The 22,421-nt window shown below is 45.9% G+C and overlaps 1 protein-coding gene and 1 long non-coding RNA gene across 2 annotated transcripts in view; one reads left to right on the plus strand and one right to left on the minus strand.

Annotated features, from left to right (window-relative positions):
• Positions 1-22,421, plus strand: part of PPM1H (protein phosphatase, Mg2+/Mn2+ dependent 1H) — a 301,134-nt gene that overhangs the window by 150,502 nt on the left and 128,211 nt on the right. The window lies entirely within an intron of this gene.
• Positions 1-22,421, minus strand: part of LOC145545149 (uncharacterized) — a 57,011-nt gene that overhangs the window by 12,667 nt on the left and 21,923 nt on the right. The window contains exon 3 of the long non-coding RNA XR_014081908.1: positions 3,643-3,757. This is a non-coding gene — a long non-coding RNA (uncharacterized LOC145545149). The remainder of the gene's footprint in view (positions 1-3,642; positions 3,758-22,421) is intronic.

Raw genomic sequence — 22,421 nt, forward strand, 5'->3', positions numbered from 1 at the left:
TCAGATTGGCTAGTTGTCTGTGATTGTGGTTTGATACTTCAGAAATATCAATAACCTCAGATATGCAGATGACACCACCCTTATGGCAGAAAGTGAAGAAGAACTAAAGAGCCTCTTGATGAAAGTGGAAGAGGAGAGTGATAAAAGTTGGCTTAAAGCTCAACATTCAGAAAACTAAGATCATGGCATCTGGTCCCATCACTTCATGGCAGATAGATGGGGAAACCGTGGCTGACTTTATTTTTGGGGGCTCCAAAATCACTGCAGATGGTGACTGCAGCCATGAAATTAAAAGACGCTTACTCCTTGGAAAGAAAGTTATGACCAACCTAGACAGCATATTAAAAAGCAGAGACATTACTTTGCCAACAAAGGTCCGTCTAGTCAAGGCTATGGTTTTTCCAGTAGTCATGTATGATGTGAGAGTTAGACTATAAAGAGGGCTGAGAGCGAAAGAATTGATGCTTTTGAACTGTAGTGTTGGAGAAGACTCTTGAGAGTCCCTTGGACTGCAAGGAGATCCAACCAGTCCATCCTAAAGGAGATCAGTCCTGGGTGTTCATTGGAAGGACTGATGTTGAAGCTGAAACTCCAATCCTTTGGCCACCTGATGCGAAGAGCTGACTCATTTGAAAAGACCCTGATGCTGGGAAAGATTGAAGGCAGGAGGAGAAGGGGATGACAGAGGATGAGATGGTTGGATGGCATCACCGACTCAATGGACATGGGTTTGGGTGGACTCCAGGAGTTGGTGATGGAGAGGGAGGCCTGGCGTGCTGCGGTTCATGGGATCGCCAAGAGTCGGACACGACTGAGTGACTGAACTGAACTGAACTATGTAGGATCATTGCCTAGCTTATTCACTCATAACACAGGTGTTTGAATTCACAGGTATTTTCAGTTATTCCTGAGAAATAGCAACTAAGTGAATTTTTATCAGACCTACGTGAATGTAGGTCCATTATGGCTTACGGGCAAGGAGTCATGAATCCAAGAGCTCAATTTAAACAAATGATCAGGCCAACAGAGAATTCTGACAACATAGCCCTGATTAGTTGCTGAGTTTTCTTCTTTACTGCCAAGTATTGGCTACCTATCTGTTTGCTTTAAATCTTGACAGTTTTGAGAGTGAAGCAAATCTTTGTCTTAGATTCACTACCCCACAATTATTTACATTCAGGAAAAGAGAAGTTTTGCACTGGCTTGATTTGGAAACTACCAGTGGTCCTGTATGCATGCTCAGTTGCCAAGTCGTGTCCGAGTCTTTGTGACCCCACGGATGGTAGCCTGCCAGGCTCTTCTGTCTGTGGAATTTTCTAGGCAAGAATATTGGAGGGGATTGCCATTTCGTCCTCCAGGGGATCTTCCTGACCCAGGGATCAAACCCGGGTCTCCTGTGTTGGCAGGTGTTCTTTCCCATTAAGCCACCAGTACTGGTGGTCAGTAACTGTTTTTCAAGCTGCTTTGTGAGCTGTGCATCACCTGACTTCCTATCAGGCACAATGTGTGCTTGAGGGTTGTATCCAGGAGCAACTGATGTTATATGTGGCTTTACTGGTTTCTGAGTCAATGTCCACCCTCTGTGTGGGAGGGTCCACAGTGATGCCAGGTGATAACTGCCTGGAACAGCCTTGCCCTTCCCTCCACAGCCAAGATAACCTGACACCAGAGGCTCGTGGGATGACTACTTGATGCATGCCAGGTGATTTATTTTTCCCAGTTGAAAGCAGCCAGGTCCACACCTAGGGGATCATAAAGGACTAGGAAAGAAGCAGCTGGTGGGCAGATTTTTCACTTCCAGCAAAATTGAACTTGGGGGCACGCAAATGTCATGCAAAGCAATATGCAAACTATCACCTATTGTGTTTGAGTCACCCGCTCCTTAGGGCTGCAAGTGATTCTTCAGTTTAGAAGATATTTGACTCCATTTTGGAAGATAATTTCTTTTTATTTCTAGAGCACTAAGGCACTGAGGAGACAAAATCATTACCACTTACTTCAAACGGTGTCTAAAGGTTTGGCAACTGAGACTAAGTGAACTCACTCAGAGTAAAGAAGACGGTTTAACATTTGTGAAATTCATGATTCTCCTCTGGCCAGATTTAAGTAATAGCAGCAATAAGATAGTTAATAAGCGCTAGGCACATGTTTTTTGTGGGGTTTCTTTTTTTTTTGTTTTTTGGCTTTGCTGGATCTTTGTTGTTCAGCACGGGCTTTCTCTAGTTGCAGCGAGCGGGGGCTGCTCTTCATTGCAGTGTGTGGGCTTTCCATTGCTGTGGCTTCTCGTTGCAGCACATGGGCCCTAGAGCACTCAAGTTCCAGTAGTTGTGGCTCACTGTCTTCATTCCTCAGCAGCATGTGGGATCATCCAGGACCAGGGATTGAACCTGTGTCCCCTGCATTGACACGTGAATTCTTAACCACTGCACCACCAGGGAAGTCCCTAGGCATATGTTAAATACTCTGAGAATCATACTTAGTTCTGTCAGCAATTTAGTGAAAAGTAGGCATTGTTAATATCAGATAAATATACTGAAGCACATTGAGGTGAAGGGAATTGCCCAAGGTCCTACAGCTGCTAAGGAGCCGGACAACCATCACACCCATCACTTGAAATCAGAACACCGAGTTAGTGTGCTGTACCCAGGGATGTCCAATCCATGCTAAGACTCACATGGTGTTCTGGTTTTTCATATTTTAACATCTCTAAAATCCATAGTTTCTAACATATTTTTTCTTTTCTATTGCATGTAAAATAATGACATACCTTATGATCAGTGGCATCTTTAATTCCACCTAAAATGATTTATACCATATAGTTGAGTGGATGTTTGCATTTAGAAGCTATTTTAAAGACATGGCAATAACGAAGCATGTAAGCTTTGGGTAGTCCAATTTATTCATTTATGATCTGGGGAATGCCCCTTCCTCAGACTGAGGACTGTCATTCCCTTCCAAAGGTCCCAGGGTTCTCCAAGAGTATGTTCAATTGTGTGTTTTCATTTTGATGGTAATCCAAGTAACATCAGCATTTTCCAGATCTTCTGGATGCTTGCCTTATAAATGGTAACTGCTGTGAATTCAGACCTCCATTTTATTGTGCTTATAATTCCTGTCAGTCAAGGGGATGGCAGAGTTTTTCAAGATGAGTGACAGGCTCCAAGGAATACCAGGTCATCTTTTTGAAGATTCTCCTAGGAAAGGGCTACAGAGGTTGAATGTGTCCATGGAGCAGGTCTGTATAACAACCAGTCCGTGGATTGTCCTTGAAACAAAGCCTGCTGTCCCACCAGGATGGTTTTCTTTCATTTCTCTTTCCCTCGTTTTTAATTTTCCAGGATTACCCTTCTGTAAGTTAATGTTTCCCGTATGCATTCAGAGGTGAATTCCTCTGGCAAATATCAATTTTCTTGAGGATGGGAACTAGATATTAAACAAGACTTACATTTCTAGATTTAAAACCAATTACACATCTCAGGCTTCTCCCCTTTACTAGTGATAAGATAATGAAACTATGTAACTGCTTCTAACCCAGGGGGATGCAAAGAACTGTTCATTCCTTTTTATGTTTGTTGATATCAATGGCCAGTACAGAACCTTCCCAAACTGCTTATTGCTAACAAGTGGTTCATCTATCCACACCTGCCAGAGAGCTGATTCTTTGATAGTAGCCTTCCTCTGAGTTCAAAATAAATTTGATCTTCTTCCATCAACCTGCATGAAGCTCACCACAGCTCTCACTTTCTTTGGCAAATGTCTGAAAGGTAGAATAGAGAGAAAACATAATTTACCCCATTCTCTACTATGAAAGTTGAGTTGTTTAGATCTTTTTCTGAATGCCTCCCCCTATCTTTTTAGTATATATTTGCATCATCCCTTAGCTATACTCACAACCTAGGAATAAAATATTACTATTAGATGGTCACAAATACACAGAAAGACATGGAGACCACGTGATGCTCAAAACAGTCTACTTTTCCTATCAAGCCACTTGCTGTCCACACAGAGGGCAGCAAAGAGGCCCCCCCCCTCTGGATTTCCTCCTTGTTTCCTCCCCTTGGATTTTTTTCTGACCCTCTCCTTGATACCTTTTGCCCTAAATCAGTGGTTCTCAAAGCGTGGTCCCCAAACCAGGAGCAGTAGCAACAGTCATCTTATGAGAAAAGCAAATTCTAGGGCTCTACCCCAATCTACTAAATCAGAAGCCCGGCGGGTGGGGCTCTGCTCTCTGTTGGAGCATCCTTCCAGGCAGTTCTGCTGTATGGAAGGACCACTGCTTTTAAGTCAACCACTGGGCATTCAGATGCCCAGGAAGGGGCCAGCATGTTCTCAGGGATAAAAACAATAGCTTTCCTGGCCTGAAGCTAAAGCATCAAACTTTGAGTGCCGTTCAGCGTCTAGCAGCCTCGCTGTGGCCACAGAGCACAGGAGAGGAGCTTCTCTGGTGACGTGCTGTCTGACGTGGCTCCCTGAGGTGTAGAGGCCCCTGCACCTGTCAGCTGCCTGTAGATTCCTTCTTGCCAGCCTGTCATTCTGAAGCATAGGTCCATTTCTTCGAAAAGTGGGGGTTGGGTGCGGATTTCTTGCATGATCCGGCTTCTCATCTCAGCTCCAGTCCCACCCTACATACACCGAACCAGGGCTCCCTTATCTGAAATACATCAGACGTGGCTCCTGTGTGGACTTTTGGTCTCTTGTTGTTGGGCCCCTGGGAGGCTGTAGTTCTGGCTGTGGTTCCCCATCCCAACCAAGGACGTCCTTAACAGCTTCCCTGTGCTCCTAGCGCACCGAGGGGCTGGGCTTGGGAGTCTCATGGAGGACTTGCCCTTAGAGATGTTGGCGTGAGATGATTGTGATCAAGATAGTGACCTTATCTATCCCTGGCTGCTGAGATAGGAAGCAGTGGGACAGTGACAGGAAGGAACTTTCCAGTGGAGAACCCTGAGCCTTGATCTTTGGCCACTCTAGCCTACACCAAAATTTTCAATACCTAATTATCTACTTTGCTGATGCTGTGAAACCAAGTAAGATAAACTTGTTGTTCAGTCGTTGTCCAACTCTTTGCAACCCCTTGGACTGCAGCACACCAGGCTCCAGTCTTATCTCCCAGAGTTTGCTCAAATTCATGTCCATTGAGTCAGTGATGCTATTAACCGTCTCATCCTCTGCTGCCCCCTTCTCCTTTTTCCTTCTGTCTTTCCCAGAATCAGGGTCTTTTCCAGTGAGTCAGCTCTTTGCGTCAGGTGGCCTAAGTATTGGAGCTTCAGCTTTAGCATCAGTCCTTTCAATAAATATTCAGGGTAGATTTCCTTTAGGATTGACTGGTTTGATCTCCTTGCTGTCTAGGGGACTTTCAAGAGTCTTCTCCAGCACACAGTTTGAAAGCATCAATTCTTTGGCGCTCAGCCTTCTTTATGGTCCAATTCTCACGTCTGTACATGATTACGGAAAACTATCGCTTTGACTATACAGACCTTTGTCAGCAAAATGATGTCTCTGCTTTTTAATACACTGTATAGGTTGAACTGGCAAGATTCAAAAAGACCTTTAGTGCCTGGGAAGGTGGGCTAAACCTAACCAGATGAAGCTTAAGCTTACCATGGTCCAGGTAAAGTGTGACATGTATGGGGGGGAGGGAACTAACAGAATCAGGAAGGAAGCTTATCAATGGTTTTAGTTTATAATGGTTAAAAAAAAAAAGTACACTTATACCTGTGGCTGATTCATGCCGATGTATGGCAGAGACCAACACAGCATTGTAAAGTAATTATCCGCCAAGAAAAAAAAGAAAAAATAGTGGTACAGTGGTTAATACTGTGTGCTTCCAATGCAGAGGGTGTGGGTTTATTCCCTGGTCGGAGAACTGAGATCCAACATGTTACTGGCACTGCAAAAAAAGTATTTAAGTGGACGGTAAATTCAGACTGGTCAGTAGTGTGATATAGACACCAGAACCTAATGTAATCCTAGACCACAGCATTCAAAATGTAAGGCAAACAATAGCTAATGTTTGGGGTTAGCTTACTTTGTCCTATGCACTGTTTCTAGTTTTAGGGCTTTATGTGAATAACTCAACTCATCCTCACACCAACTCTTTTGGGAAACTACTATTATTTGTCTCCTTTTATGTGTGAAGTTCCTCTCAATGTGACACAGTTCAACCGGGGTATGAATGAACAGGATCCCTGCAAAGAGAAACCCAAGTGGTGAAGGCATTTTGGAACCACGTTTGAAGGATGAGAAAAACAAACAAATTAACACAATGTTGTAAATCAACTATAGTTCAGTAAAATTAAAACAAAAGAAAAAACTCAAATGAACTAGAGTTTTTTTAGCCACATGAAAAGTTAACTTGTGTTGCGATGAAAGAGATCTCTATATATTTGTCAAACGTGGGAGAGTAGTGAGGCTCGCTCTTCATGAAGACAGGCTGGTGGTTAAGAGTGGAGGAGACTCAGGCTGCCTAGGTTGAACCTTGGCTCTGCTACTTCTAGTTATATCTGACTTTGGTCCAAGCTCATGTTTTCCGTGCCTCAGCTTGAAAAGTGAAAGTGATGTTGCTCAATCGTGTCTGACTCTTTGCGATCCCATGAGCTGTAGCCTACCATGCCCTGCCGTCCATGGGATTTTCCAGACAAGAGTACTGGAGTGGGTTGCCCCTTCCTTCTCCAGAGGATCTTCCCGACCCAGGGGTTGAACCCAGGTCTCCCACATTGTAGGCAGACACTTTACCATCTGAGCCACCAGGGAAGTCTTGAAAAGTGTTAAAAAAAAAAAAAAAAAAGTAAAAGCATTAGTCACTCAGTCATGTCTGACTCTTTGTGACCCCATGGACTATAATATAGCCCACCAGGCTCCTCTGTCTATGGGATTCTCCAGGCAAGAATACTGGAATGGGTAGCCTTTCCCATCTCCAGGGGATCTTCCTGACCCAGGGATCAAACCTGGATCTCCTTCATTGCAGTCTGAGCCAGAAGATGATGAGGGTATCCACTTCCCAGGTGAGAAAATGAACAAATGAGTGGGAAGCTTTTAACACAGGACGAGGGCCATGGGAACTGCTCATTAGTAGTGAACTGCTATTTTTTTAAAAGATATTTGTTGCTGTTTATTTATTTGGCTGTGTTGGGTCTTAGTTTTGATGTGTGGGCTTCTCTCTAGTTGTGGCACATGGGCTTAATTGCCCCATTGCATGTTGGATTTTAGTTCCCTGACCAGAGATCAAACCCACATCCTCTGCATTGCAAGGCAGATTCTTAATCACTGGACTGCCAATGAAGTCCTGTGAACTGCTATTGTCATCATGCTCAGTATGAGCTCAGTGAGTGAGAACTGTCCAGAGATACAATGAGCTGCCGCAGAAAACAGGAGGTTCTCTCTTAAGGAACTTATTTGTGCATCATGATATAACTACCTAGCGAGAATGTTGGACCAAATGATTTGATTTTTCACTGTCTCCATTAAGCACCAGGTTTAAAACACTGTAACTATTTTCATTTTTCCTTCCTTTCCTAAGAGTTTAATGTCACACTTGTGTAAGAAAAGGTACAAATATTTCCTGCTGTTCCATGGTCTATCGGGTAGGCTGACTGCAGGAAACAGTCAGGCCTGGAGAAGCAGTGGCTTGGTCTCTTTCAGACATTCAGGGATCTGGGATGAAGGAGACTCTGTCATTTCCACACTTGGTTTCCAAGATCCCCTAGGTCATCTCTCCAGCAAGGGACCGCTCAAGGAACCTTATTATGGCCCAACCCTCAAAGGCGGACACGTCTCATCTGCATGCTTTCCATCGGCTAGAATTCAAGTCCATGGCCATTCTGAGAAGCAAGACTGCTGGAGGATGCAGTCATCTATAAATTATGTCTTCAGGCCCAAGGGAATTTATTTTGATCAACATTTGGCAGTTTCAGCCACCATTGAATGTTGAGAAGGGAATTTATGTTAGGTGCAATAAGTGATGTTGTCTTTATGCACGGTTATTACATTTTTTTTCCCATGGACCCTTTGGAGCTGCAACTTGGATGTTATTATCTTTAAAGCCCACAAGTCAGTGATCTCCTTTGTTACTTTATTTTTTGTCACTGACAATTTTAGAAGAGAGTCAGTAAGTTCAGCCTAAATTGTCAGTGAAGAAAAAGCTGTCTTACTGTGATCCACTTTGATCTTAGAGAAGAACACATATGAATAAAGAAAAAGCTTACAAGTAAACAGCGTACCAAATATTTGTCTTTAGAAAGTTCATCGTAGAAAGCAATATTCATTTTATGCTAGAGAAGAAAGGTTGTATTAACCAGGTAGGATATCACTGGGCTGGTATCTCAACACCTTCTGTTCCTTTGAGATTATTTTTTAAATTGTCACAGTTATGTTGTCGAGGTTTTTAAGTGACATACCAGTTCAGTTTGCTAGTTTAGCTTCTTTCCACTCTCAAACTGCAATTCAGTGTGTGTTTTGTTTGAGCACATTTCCTCTCCTTTGTGTCATCCTTAATGGAGTCGAAATAATAACTACAGATGGATCATTTATAAATATGTCCCAATCTATCTTAAGTTTATTTATGTTAAGCTTGTATAACTCACTGTGTATGTATTATACAGTCAGAGCCCCAAAGTAATGATAAGGTATAAATTAAATAAAATGTCATGGAAGGAGCAGGATTCAACAAGTATTTGGATGCCTGCATGTGCCAGGCATGTGTTGGGGAAACATAGTGAATGAAAAAGTCCCCCTCTTCAGAGCACTTAACAACAGTTGTGCGGTGTGGGAGGGCAGGGAGTCAAGTTTCCATTTACAGTGCAGGTCTTAGGATAAGCCCTCAGCTTTCAGGAGTGGAGGCTGCCTTGGGTTAAAAGGGCGCACATGGGATTATGTTCTTTGACTTAGAGAATGACAGTGACATGAGGGTACACTGCATCAACAAGGATGCTTCCCAGGTCAAAATCCGCTACTACAGAGTTCTGTAGGTGGACCACTTGCTTTATTATTCCAAGGGGTAACTGTTGTGTTTGTGAGCAGAGCTTGAAAAGTTGGTTGGCAGTGGGGTCATTTGTAGAATGGCTGTTTTTTTTGGTGGGCCCACCCTCATTTTTGTGAATTGTGAGCCTCATTGAAATGTCGTTGGTACAAAATGTCATATGAAGGTCTTTCGTGTGTCAAGACAGGGTATTGATATTCACTGAGCAGTCTCTCTTGGGGTGCAGTGTATGGTTATCTGGTGGTTAGTTGGCTCTGAAGAGTCCACTGGACAAGGTGGTCACTTAACCTTCAACTTTGCCCTCATTTATGGGTAAGTTGACAGACTCGTCAGGACCAAAGGTGGTTTAGCTGTTAGTGACAAGAAGAAAAGAAGGGAGGTGTCAGCCCCTGGAAATGAGCCCGTCTCATGGTGGCCCTGAACAGTGAAATGAGATGAGCCTGGGATACTGGGGTTTACAAGAGCCAGACCTCACCCCTAGAGATGACATCTCAGCCTTCCTGTTGTATAAGGGACTGCTTCCCACTCATCAGGACCCCTTGCAAATCAGAGGTACTGTGTGTAAGGCACAGGGACTGAGTATGGCTGGTGGTCATTCCTTCATTCTGCACATCTGTATTGAGTCCCAGCCTCATGGTGGTGTCTGCATTGTCGTGGGCATAAACAAAACCCCCTGCCCTCATGGAGCTTACAGACTATTTGGCAACATAGATAATAAGCAAGGCAGATAAGTGAAATATTGAATACATTAAAGCGTGATGACTGCTAGAGAGAAAAATAGGATGAGGGAAGGACTCAGTAGCTACAGCTTGGGTTGCAATTTCAGATGGGGAATCAACGAAAGCATTACTGAGGAGAGGGCTTTGGGGTAAAGGTCTGCAGGAGGCATGAACCAAATGGATACCCAGGGAATGCATGCTGGCAGACATAATAGCAAAGGCCTTGAGCCAGGAATGTGCCTTTAATAGTTGAGGACTGGAGAGAAATGTTCCAAAGAGACGGATAGGGATGAGGCAGGGAGGTGCTGGCAGGGCCCAGGCACACACGGTAGCAGCTGGTGCTGCTGTTTTGAGGTCACAGCCATGAGGAGGTCTTTGCACAAGCTCCTCCCTCTTGTTTGACTCTGCAAATAACCGAGCCATCTCCCAGCTGTGGTTTTGTTTGAATATTTCATGTATGTATGTATATGTTCAGCTGTGCTAGGTCTTAGTTGCGGCGCTCGGGATCTTTAATCTTCATTGCAGCATGCGGGATCTTAGGTTGCAGCATGTGAACTCTTAATTGCCATCTGTGGGATCCACTTCCCTGACCAGGGATTGAACCTGGGTCCCCTGCATTGGGAACATGGAGTCCTAGCCACTGACCACCAGGGAAGTCCCCCAGCTCTAGTTTTAGAACCTTCATTCTGTTTTGTGCACAAAACCTTAAGTAATTCTGTACGTTCATAAACACTGGATCTATGCCAGGCCTTAAAGACCGACTTCTAGAGTGGTTTGGGATTTTAGTCACTAAGTCATGTCCAACTCTTACGACCCCATGGACAGTAGTTCACCAGGCTCCTCTGTCTGTGGCATTTCCCAAGCAAGAATACTGGACTGGGTTGCCATTTTCTTCTCCAGGGGATCTTCCTGACCCAGGGATTGAACCCACATCTCCTGCATTGTAGGAGGATTCTTTACCGTCTGAACCAAATGCCCTTCTAAAGTAGTTTACACTCCTTTTATAAAAAAGCAATGGGACCATTATGTGTTTGTTTTTTGGTAGAATCTTATGCATGTTTCCAATATATAAAAACAGCTAAAGGAGGGAGCCATTCCAGCTGACGATTGGAACCAGATTAAGGGCTCACACCAGTTCCCCTTTCCCAAGGTGGTGCCCTGGGCTGCTCTGTGGGACATGAAAGCCACTCGAACCTGGTCTGCAGGTTAATGACTGGACCAGAGAGGTTAAACTTGCTTGCACATCAGAATCACCTGGGAAAAATTTTCCCCCTTTTTATTTGCTTTTCTTTCAACATTTTACTATGACTATGAAAATTATAAAACATACAGAAAAATTGAGGGACTCGCCGTGCACTCCTGTATACCTACTACTTAAACTATGCAGTTGCCATCATAGCATTTTCATCACCTATCTGTACATCTGCCTGTCTCTCTGTCAATCCAGTGTAGACATCTGTGTACCCTCCTGGGAGATTTTCTTTTTTCTTTTTTTTTTATTAATAAAAATTGTCAGTTCTCTATTTTCAGGCTTACTGATTCAGAATCATTGAAGGTGGGGCCAGGAGTCTTTATTTTAAAAGCACTCCAGTAGCTTCTGATGTAACCACTCTGGGAACCACTGTTGTTGTTGTTCAGCTGCTAAGTTGTGTCCAACTCTTTGTGACCCCATGGATGCAGCTCGCCAGGCCTCTCTATCCCTCACCATCTCCCGGAGTTTGCCCAGGTTCATGTCCATTGAGTTGGTGATGCCATTCAACCATCTCATCCTTGCCACCATCTTCTTCTTTGGCTTTCAGTCTTTCCCAGTACCAGGGTCTTTTCTAACGAGTTGGCTCTTCACATCAGGTGGCCAAAATATTGGAGCTTCAGTTTTAGCATCAGTCCTTCCAGGGAATATTCAGGATTGATACCCTTTAGGATTGACTGATTTGATCTCCTTGCAGTCCAAGTCTTCTTCAGTACCACAGTTCGAAAGCATCAGTTCTTCGGTGCTCAGCCTTCTTTATGGTCCAGCTCTCATGCTGGGAACCACTGGTCTACCCTAAATCCTTTTTTTTGCTGATAAGCAAAATGAGGTCCAGAGAAACTGCCTTTCTCAAGTTCCCATGGGTAGCCAGTGGAGGGACAGAATTAGAACTCAGGTTTTGTGGGGCCCCGCCTTATTTTTGGTGTCTACTCAGTAACATGAGCCCTTTCTAAAATCAAATAATATCCCTCCTTACTATTCCTATGAGTGGTTTGCTGAGCCACTAGTTATTTTAGGGAGTTGTGAAGAATACTTTGTTTTCTTGTTGGTTGAAATTTTCAGGCATTATTGAGATAAAAGAACCTAAATGTCTCATGTTGTGGCCTGTCCCAGACTGTGAAATTGTCCAAAATTCACATGACTCTCTGAGCCTCAGTTCCCTGCTTTGAAAACAAGCATTTAAAAAGATCTTGTTAACTGATCTCAGAGATGTCTTCCAGCTCTGATATTTGTGACCATTAAATTAGCATCCAGCCAGAGACTGTCCTGACCAGTCAGCCCCCTGCACTCCTGAGGCCCTGATCCATCCTCCTCCACCTTGTCAGCTTAGATGCCAGAAGGCAGATGAGACACCTCAAAGCTTTCCAGCTGCCGCCTCTGCCAGCCTTGATGGGACCCTTGAGAATCATCCTGCAGGGGTTCCCCCAGATCCCAGGCTCCTGTCAGCTTCGAGACTGTCCAGTGCTGACCTCCACGTCCTTCAGGACTTCAGCAGCCCTGATTCCTGAGTCTAGTGCCATGTCTGCCACCCAGAGAGTAACCCTGGGCAGTTTTCAAAGCTTAACTTGCCTCTTATTCTGAACTAGCAGCTCCCAGGCTACGGCAGCCTGTGGGCCTGGGTGGTGGGCACCACCTTTCCCTTAGTGCTGTGCTCTGCCCTCCAAACCAGGGCAGACTGTCCTGTAGAGCTTTGATTTAAATACTGCCCACCCTGAGGGCCACCCTCTCCTGTTATTACCACTGCCACTATCATTACCGTCGTTACTCGTGTGATTACTACCAGCACCACTGTTAAGATGACCACCATCACCGCCACCACCAGTACTACTGTGTGGGCATGCTCATTCCCGTGTCCAGCTCTTTGCGACCCCATGGATTGTGGCCCGCCAGGCTCCTCTGTCCATGAGACTTTCCGTGCAAGAATACTGAAGTGGGTGGCCGTTTCCTCTCCAGGGATCTTCCTAACCCAGGGATTGAACCTGTGTCTCCTGCATCTCCTGCATTGGCAGGCAGATTCTTCGCCGCTGAGCCACCTGGGACACCCTCCACTAGTACTGTACCACTCCTGCTAGTAATACTGCGACCACTGCCACCACTGCCACCACTGCCACTACCACTGCCCCTACCTGTACTATTAGTACTGTAACGCCTCTGCCATTACCACTAGTACACTGCAACTATAGTAGTCGCACTGTCATCATTAACACTATCTCTACTCCTACCAGTACTGCACCTACCTCTTCTACTAGTACGAAACCCCGCCACCTCTAGTAGTACTACCACTACTACTAGTAGTACTACCACCACGAACACTACCGTTACCACTAACTAGTACTGCAACTACCACCACCACTGGTAGTATTGCACCCCCCTCTCCTACCACCGCCTGCCTCTCTGCTGGTGGAGCTGCTCAGGCTGACTGGGACGGGTTTCATGTTTCCGCCCTCCTTGCTCCCCATCCATCCAGGATCCCTTTGACTCATCCCTCTGGGCCCCCACCCCCAAAAGAAGCACTTTCCCAGAATCCCTCCTTGAAGGCTCACTGCATCACAGGCCTCATGGAACAGCCAGCACCCCTTCCTCTTGAGAGAGCAGGAGGTTTTCTTTTTGAGTCACAGCTCCGTGTGGTTTGGATTCAAGCTCTGAATCAGGCCAGCTTCAGGCCTTAAACAGTGGCACTGCTGTTTGGCTCCATCATCATTTGTGTGAATAAACGCAGATTTGTGTGGATTATGAGAACAGTGGTAATGTGAAATGAAGCATTAGGTATAAAGCAAAAATAAGGTTTTGAGAGAGAGACTAAGCAGACCCATACATCAAGGGCATGTGCAGGTTTGTGGGCAGAAGACAATTCAGGACACAGAATGGCCTGAATGAGTGCACACACTTGGAACTCATGTGGGCCCCAGTTGGGTGTACAGCTCCACAACTTACAGCCTGACTTTGGGCAAAGCACAGGATCCCTCTAAGATGAAGTTTGCTCATCTATGTGATTAAAATAATAATGCCTTCTTCTTGGAACCATTATATTAAATAAGTGCATGCGTGCTAAGTCGCTTCAGCAGTGTCTGACTCTCTGCGACCCCATGGACTGTAGCCCGCCAGGCTCCTCTGTCCACGGAATTCTCCAGGCAAGGATACTGGAGTGAGTTGCCATGCCCTTCTCCAGGGGATCTTTCTGACCCAGGGATCGAACCCATGTCTCCTGTGGCTCCTGCACTGCAGGCAGATTCCTTACCATGAGCCACCAACGAAGCCCCACATTAAATGAGAGAGTCCACGTAAGGCATTGATCTTTATGCGCCTGGTACACGGTAAGCACTCGATTCATGTTAGCTATTGCCTGTATTAAAATAGAAGAGTCAGAAATGCTAGATATTGGTTAAAAGGGCAGGGTTTGGAGCCAGGCAGCCTGGGTTTGAATTCAAGCTTCATCACTTACTGTGTGACCTTGAGCAAGTTACTGAACCCTACTGTATGTGAGTTACCGCATCTGTGAAATAGCAATTATAACAGTCTGTATCTCACAGAGTCCTGTGAGGATTAAATGAATTAATTTGTTTCAAAAACTATATGCATGTCCACTGTTTCCCAGGCATTGTTGCAGGAACTAGATACTTAGTTAATGATAGAAACAAAAACTTCTGTCCTCATGGAGTTTGCATTTTGGTTGGGGATGGAGGGAGAGTGATAATCAATAAAACAAAGTAAAACAGAATATGACAGTAAAAGCATTAAACATCACATGTTGATTGAAGTGTTTAGGCAAGCACCTGTCTGCCATATGGAAAGTATTTAATAAATGTTAGTTATTAATATTGGTTTTCAATACAGTCTTATTGCTGTTACTACCAATACTGCAAATAGTTTGCCACTTTAAGATATCTTGAAGTGAAAGTGTTAGTCACCCAGTCGTGTCCCACTCTTTGTGATCCCGTGGACTATAGCCCACCAGTCTCCTCTGTCCATGGGATGCTCCAGGCAAAAATATTGGAGTGGGTTGCCATATCCTTCTCCAGGGGATCTCTCCAACCCAGGTCTTCTGCATTTCAGGCAGATACTTTACCATCTGAGCCATCTGGGTTAGTTTGTCATTTAAAAATGATACAAGGTAAAATACGTTTTGCATTGCAGTATAGATGATGAGTATGAAAGGGCTCCATTAACTTTTGATTTAAAAGTGTGCATTATAGACTTTTTTGATAGCATTCCTGAGCTGTTTTAGGATTCCAGTGTGGAGTAAAACTCATCTTAGCCAATACTGCTGCCAGGTATTAGCTGTGGACCCTAGAACTCCATTCTTACCAGGTTGGATCTAGAACAATTCAAGCCAGCACACACTATAAGGCTGTGAGTGGGGAGGTATCTATCAAGTTTGCAATTATACTTTAGGTAGTTTAGGGGCACACTCAGAAGACTAATATTTTTTCCAGCTCTCAAGTTTTGTGATTTTTTTTTTTTTTCACCTAGTGTTCTTGGCAAGCAGTGGTTGTCTCTAAGTAACACAGAAAAGTCCTTTTTCAGCAAAGCCCTTTAAAAAGCCTCCAGGCTCTTAGGCATTTGACAAACACTTTTTTTTTTTTTTCTTGCAAGACTCAGCTGTGAAATCAAGGCCATGCTTCCCAGGGAGCTCAGTGGCACAGAAGGCCTCCTGTGCCCTCAGTTGAGCTGCCTGACCCTCTGCCTTGGGCCGAGCTTGGCGCCCAGTGCTCTGACCCTTAGCTTTTCTCTTCCAGGCAAGAAAGGGGCTTTTGAGGTTGCAGAGGGGAAACTCATTCCCTACCGTGGGCCGTCCAGCCTGCCTGTAAAAATTAGATTCATGCAATTAATTTCCACACTGATTCATCTCTCTACTGGCTCCCTACCCTGCACCCTTCCCCCTTTTTTGTTCTTTCTATGTCAAAGTTTATGCATTGTTTTTTTTCCTCCACTCTCTGCTTCATTCTTTGTGAATCTGAGCTGGCAGGTCATAGCCTTAATTACCACCTGTATTTAAAGGACATATGGTCCCTCTTCCAAATGGGCTGCTCTGGTTCTCAGTGTTAATAGGTTATCTAAAAATGGCTAGACTGTTATGCACTTTGCAAACTCTTCATTTAGAAAAAATTTTGCGACAAAATCCCAATGAATAAAACAGATAACATTTATGGTAGAGCAGGCTACATAGTTGGAGAAGGGAACGGCGATCCACTCCGGTATTCTTGCCTGGAGAATTCCATGGATGGAGGAGCCTGGCAGGCTACAGTCCATGTGGTCACAAAGAGTTGGACATGACTGAGCGATGAATATACAAGGCTACATAGTTGGTAAAAGCAAGACTCTGGAGACAGCCTAGCTGGGTTCTAGTCCTAGCTCTGCCACTTACGATAGTGCTGTGTGACCTTGAGCAAAGTTCCCAGCCTCTCTGTGCCTTTGCTCCCTTCACAGTGAAATGGGGATCATGAAAGACCTTATCTCTATTAAGGTTGGTAGAATAATAATAAGTACATAAAATGCTAAGCACAGTTTCTAGCATCTAGTAAATGTTCAATAAATGTCTGCTTTTATTACTATAATGATAATGATTATTATTGTTAACATTATTATTGTCTTCCATCAACAATCCCTTCCAGTTTTCCATGGAGTTGTTGGAAGCACAGTTCTGTATAATGGTTTTTAACACTACACTTTTCACGTGGTGCTTTTACCTGTACAAGGCATTGAATAAATGTCACATAAAATGGACCCAACAAACCAACCTTCATGCTGGGTCTAGAAGAGATATTTAATTATTTAGCTTAAGAGGAGTCTCTCAAGCAGGCTGAATTTGTTCAGGCCTCAAGACTGGCTGTGTGGGTGACTGGGCAGCGGTACCCTCTCGCCCTCTACTTGAGGACCGAGTGCTGTCTCATGGGATGCTGCATCCAACCTCGCATATGTGTCACAGCCATCAGGATTTGCCCCTTGAAAGGCTGCAGTGATATTCCACATGGGAACACCCGTACACTTGCATTTATGCCTTTCCTGAGCTTGGGATCCGCAGACCCCCTCCTTCCCCCGAATAGTGCAGCGTCTGGAGGCCAGAGCCTTCCGCGGGGCACCACACCATGAAGAGCTCAACACTGCCTTTCTGCAGGCCGCCTGGCTTTCTATAGCAGATACATGGCCATATTATGCTGAGGCTTCAATGACTCTCTTACTACTTTGCCAGCAGGCGGCCTTCTGGTTGACCTAACATTTCTATAGCAACTCTCAGGCTTACAGCACTGGGGAGCTCCAGCAGGGCTTGGGAAAGAAGTAGCCCTCATGGGTTTCCTAGCATAGCTGTGCACAGTGTGTGTAGTGTGGCTACGTGAACATATACGAGGAGCTGTGCAAAATGAGTATGTCCCAAGTGAGGCTTCAAAGAAATCAGACAGCAGGCTTACCAAGCCAGACAGCCCCCAGCTAGCTTTTCTTTCATCACTTGGTTTTTCATAGGAGTTTACACCTCACTGTATGTAGCTTCAGGGATATACTGGTTTCTTCCACCAGTGTTCTTGGTCCCATCTCTTCCTGGAGCAGACTCTATACATCCTCTCTACCCTTCCTGTCTTCACTGGTCCCCTTCCTTCTGGCTGCTTCCCCTCTGCCTGCAAATACGCTCATGATTCCCTCCTTTCACAGTGAGCTTACACTCACTGCTTTGTCCCCCTCTGGCCAGTTCCCTTCACATGCAAGATCCTCCCACGAGATGGGCATCTCCTGGCTCCATCTCTTTGCTCACAACAGCCTTGACTGTCCTCACCGCCTTCCCGGAATACAGTTTCCTTCCTTACTTGACTCACCTTGCTGTATGGAGAGCTGACTGCTCCCCAGACCCTTTCCCACCTGCTCCAGGCACAAGGAACTGACTGCCCTCCCCAGCCTTCTGTGCAACCAGGTGTGGCTAACATGGCTCAGTTTCAGCCAAAGGGGTATGAGCAGAGGTGCTGTGTGCTGCTTCTCAGGCAGGACATAAAAACCACTTATACACTGCAATGGCTTGATTTTGTCTCCCCAGAAGGTATGTCGAAACCCTTGCCCTCATATCTGTGAATGTGATCTCATTTGGAAGTGGGCTCTTTGCAGATGCAATGAAGATGGAAGTGAAGATGAAGTTGTGGCAGATAAGGGTGTCCCCTAAATCCAAGCACTGATGTTCTTGTAAGAAGACCATGTGGGGACTTCCTTGTTGGTACTATGGTTTAGATTCTGCACTTCTAGCGCAGGGGGCTCAGGTTTGATCCCTGGTCAGGGAGCTAAGATCCCACATGTCATGTGGTGTGGCCAAGAAAATTTAAAATAAAAAATAATTAAATAAAACAGTATCACGTAGATTTTAAAAAAGAGAGAGAAAGAGAAGATGACCACGTGAAGACAGATAGGGGAGGGTGACAGGTAAGGATGGAGGCCAAGATTGGGGTTAAACTGACAAGCTAAGGAGCACCAAGGGTTGCTAGGAAGAGGCAAGGAAAGACTTGCCCCAAGAGCCTTCAGAGGAATCATGGCCCTGCTGACACCTTGATTTCAGACTTTTAGCCACCAGAGCTGTAAGCAAGTAGATTTCGGTTATTTTAGGCTATCAAGTTTCAGGCAATTTATGCCACTCTTAGGAAACTATTAAGCACAACCATCCTCTCTTCCCTGTTCTTCCAACTACATGCTGACAAATTAGGGTGACCTTGGAAGTGAGCCAAAGCAGACAGAACACCTGGCTGCCTGATTCCCTGCGACTTCCCCTCTCCCCCTCCCACCCCCAAGCTGCTAAGTGGACCTGATGTTTCATAGGTGGAATAATAGATAGTGAAGGACAGGGAAGCCGGGCATGCTCAGTCCATGGGGTCACAAAGAGTCGGACATGACTTAGCGACTGAACAACAACAGCGAGGTGAAATGAACCTGCATTGTGCTAAGCCCCTGAGACTTGGACAAGGGCTTACCTGTTACAGCAGCTAGTATTTCCTTAGCAAAAACACCCGGTTAGAGAGACTGATGGCAGCTGCCATAAATACACACTCAGCCTTTCCCTCCTAGAAAGTCTCTCTGCTGGCTTCCAGGACTTCACCGTCTCATTTCCTCTTTCCTTCCTTCACTGCCAGCTCCCCTTCACTCCTGCCCCTAAAAAGCAGCCCACCCCCAGGGTTTCCTCTCCTGCTAGCTTCTCCACACCCCATCCCTGGGTCCTCTCGTATACTTCCATCTCCCACTAAAATTCTAATGTCGTCCAAACATATAAACCCAAACCAGACTTCTCTCCCCAACCTTGGGCCCCATGGCCACCCGCCTTCAGTCATCTCACTGCATCCCCTCTCTGCACAATGTCGGGGGCCTTCTAACTGTCCACAGTCTTCTTTCTCCCCACATCCCCAAGCCGAACCCATTTTTTCCCAGCCTCTGACTCAGCCCTGAGAGTGACCATGAACTTACTGCTTCTCTGTGCTTTGAAAGATTCTGTGGAGAGAAACAGCTCCTAGAGAGGATCTGCGGTCCTAAGACCCCTCTGTTGCTGCTGCTGCTGCTTAGTTGCTCAGTCGTGTCCAACTCTGTGTAACCAAATGGACTGTAGCCCACCAGGCTTCTCTGTCCATGGGATTCTCCAGGCACGAATACTGCAGTGGGTTGCCATGCCCTTCTCCAGGGGATCTTCCTGACCCAGGGATTGAACCCGTGTCTCCTGCATTGCAGACAGATTCTTTACTGCTGAGCCACCAGAGAAGCCCAACATCCCTCTACACATTTCCAAGTCTGTCCTTAGATTAAGGCTGACCCTCCCACACGTGGCCACCCTAAATGGTTTTCAGGATGGTTTTCTGATGCCGCAAGCTTGGAGAAGCAGCTCCACAAGGAGCAGCTCTGGGATCCGTGTTGCTGGCTTGACTGCAGGCATCGTGCTGGGGGACTTGTCCATGTCATCACACAGTGTGCCCTTTCCTGAGAACTACAGAGGCCTTTTCTCTGATGTGCCCTTTAGGAGAAGGCCTGGGTTAAAGGGGTGGGGAGGGTTTTGGTGTTTGTTTGTTTGTTTTTGGAACCCTGAGATGAGTAGACCAATTGTGGTGGTTTTGTTGGCTCCTCGTCAGGAAGCATTTGTGGCCGCTTTTCGGACAGTTAAGAGCCTCACAGCACATGGTTTTGGTATTAACTTAATTCCTAGCTTCCTCTGATCTTCCCCAGTTTTGTTTTCCACATATGTTTATTTTTTACAATTTTATCTTGTGTGTCTTTGTGTAATCTCTGTGTAAATCCTTTCTGGAACAAGGTAAAGTCTGAATAAATAAGATGTCCTGTAAACTTTAAAAAGTGTCCAAAACTAAAGGAATTTTCTTTTCCCAGATGGTGCCCTTTTCCTGTGTTCCCAGTCTGATGGTGCCACTAAGCAGCCCTTTATGTAAACTAGAACCCTAGGAGAGCCTAATGGTGTCAGCTCTTTCTCGTCCCTTCACCCCTTCCACGTCTGTACCACTTCCTGTCTGTAACTAACAAGTCCTCCATATGGCAGCCTTGGGAGGAGGGCTCCTTATGGGGATTGCTGCTTCACTGATGCCCAGTCAGTCCATCCCTGAGACCACGAAGACGCTGCTGGCCACCCCACGTCCCCGCTGAAATCCCATCTGTGACTTTTCATCCTCACAGTCAAGGTCAGATTCTTTGAGCTCCTTTGTCAGCCTCTCTGCACCTTCATCTCCTGTCACTCCTCAGCCTTGCACCCCAAGCCGTGGAAAAACCAGAGCATACCTCATACCTCCCTGAACCAAACCATTCTCTGCCCCTTGTCCTTACAGCTGCTACTGCTTCCTACCCTGTCTGTGGAGCAGTTCCCGGGGAATGTTTTCTAGAACAACAGTCCCCAGCCTTTTTAGCACCAGGGACCAGTTTTGTGGAAGACAATACTTCCACGGACTGGGGACGTGGGGGATGGTTTTGGGATGATTCAATTGCATTACATTTATTGTGCACTTTGTTGTTGCTATTGTTCAGTCGCTCAGTCATGTCCAACTCTTTGTTACCCCCTGGACTGCAGCACACCAGGCTTCCCTGTCCTTCACCATCTCCCAGAGTTTGCTCAAACTCATGTCCATTGAGTTGGTGATGCCATCCAACCATCTCATCCTCTTTCGCCCCCTTCTCTTCCTGCCTGTAGTTGTTTCATCAGCTCCACGTCAGATCATCAGGCATTAGATCCCAGAGGTTGGGGACCCCTGTTTTAGAAGGCTGAATTTAGACATCACCTCTTCCTTGAGGTCTTTCCCGTCTCCGCTGTGCCTTCTCAGGCAGCAACCTAAGGTCTCCTCTTCTCTATGCTGTTACTTCTCTTCAAACACTGCAGCATGATTGCACCTCTCTTCTTCTCTCCCCTAATTGGCCAGAGCTAATTTGTGGCAGGAATAAAATCTTACCTTTGTATCCCCTCAAAGCTCTGCCAGAAGCAGGCTCAACTCTGCTTAGGCTGTTCTCCCAAACTGCTTATAAACAGTATTGTTGTTTGCAAAGCCCATGACACCATTGATACCATTGTGGGCTTTATCATATTCTTTAAAGGAGCCTCGGCAGGTAGGCACACTTATCCAGGAGTGAAACTAAATGGTGGGGACCGCAGCGTAAAGGAGACAGCTAGTTGTGGGGCAGCATGCCCTCCCAGTCCCAGTGATCACGGCCTCCCCGCACCATCCCCAAAGCTTTCCATCACCTCTGACCCGGTGGGTCCTGTGGTTCTGGCTCCAGATGACGCTGGGAATACATCTCTTCTGTGTCGGTCCATTGCTCCATCTTCAGGCAGGACTGACCCTTCTCTCACTAAACTTTGCAGGAGGATTTTTATTTTCCCTCTTTAGGCTCTGCCCTGCGCTGTCCACTTTCCACACATAAGGAGGACCTTTGCAGAAGGTAAATCCTCTGCTCTGAGCCCCACAGAGTTTATCATTGATCTTGTTTTAACTCTTTTGATGGCCCACTGGGTCCTCCGATGGCCCGGCCTCACTCTCCAGCCCTCCGGGCCTGTCTTGTCTTCCTCATTGAGCTTCGTCCAGCCCCCCACACATGCAAGGTGGGCCCGCTGTGGTTTTTGCACGTGCACTTGCTTCTGCCCACACAGCTGGTACCCATTCCGCACTTGCCTTCTCCTGCCAGCCATTCAGGCCTCATGGTCCCCTCCCAGCCTCCCTGTCTGAGGCTCTCACCTTCCCCTTCAGGTCATTGCTCCTCCCAGGGCTGTAAGCTCCAAGCAGCAGCCACCATTCCTTCAAGTTCCCTGTCTGATCCCCAGGCCCCTCATAGGATAGGCAGTTGGGGAACATTTGCCCAAGGAAAGAAAACAAGAGCAAGGAAGAAAGATCCTGGAAGTTTGTATGATGTGACTGGAGTTCCCGTTATGCTCAAGGTCACATGGTTTTGATTGGGGTCCATTTTTATTTATTTATTGGCCACACTGTGCAGCATGTGGGATCTTATTTCCCCAGCCAGAGATCGAGCCTGCACCCCT

The sequence above is a fragment of the Giraffa tippelskirchi genome, chromosome 4, assembly GCF_054371585.1.
Source record: "Giraffa tippelskirchi isolate mGirTip1 chromosome 4, T2T-mGirTip1v1.2.pri, whole genome shotgun sequence".
NCBI lineage: Eukaryota > Metazoa > Chordata > Mammalia > Artiodactyla > Giraffidae > Giraffa > Giraffa tippelskirchi.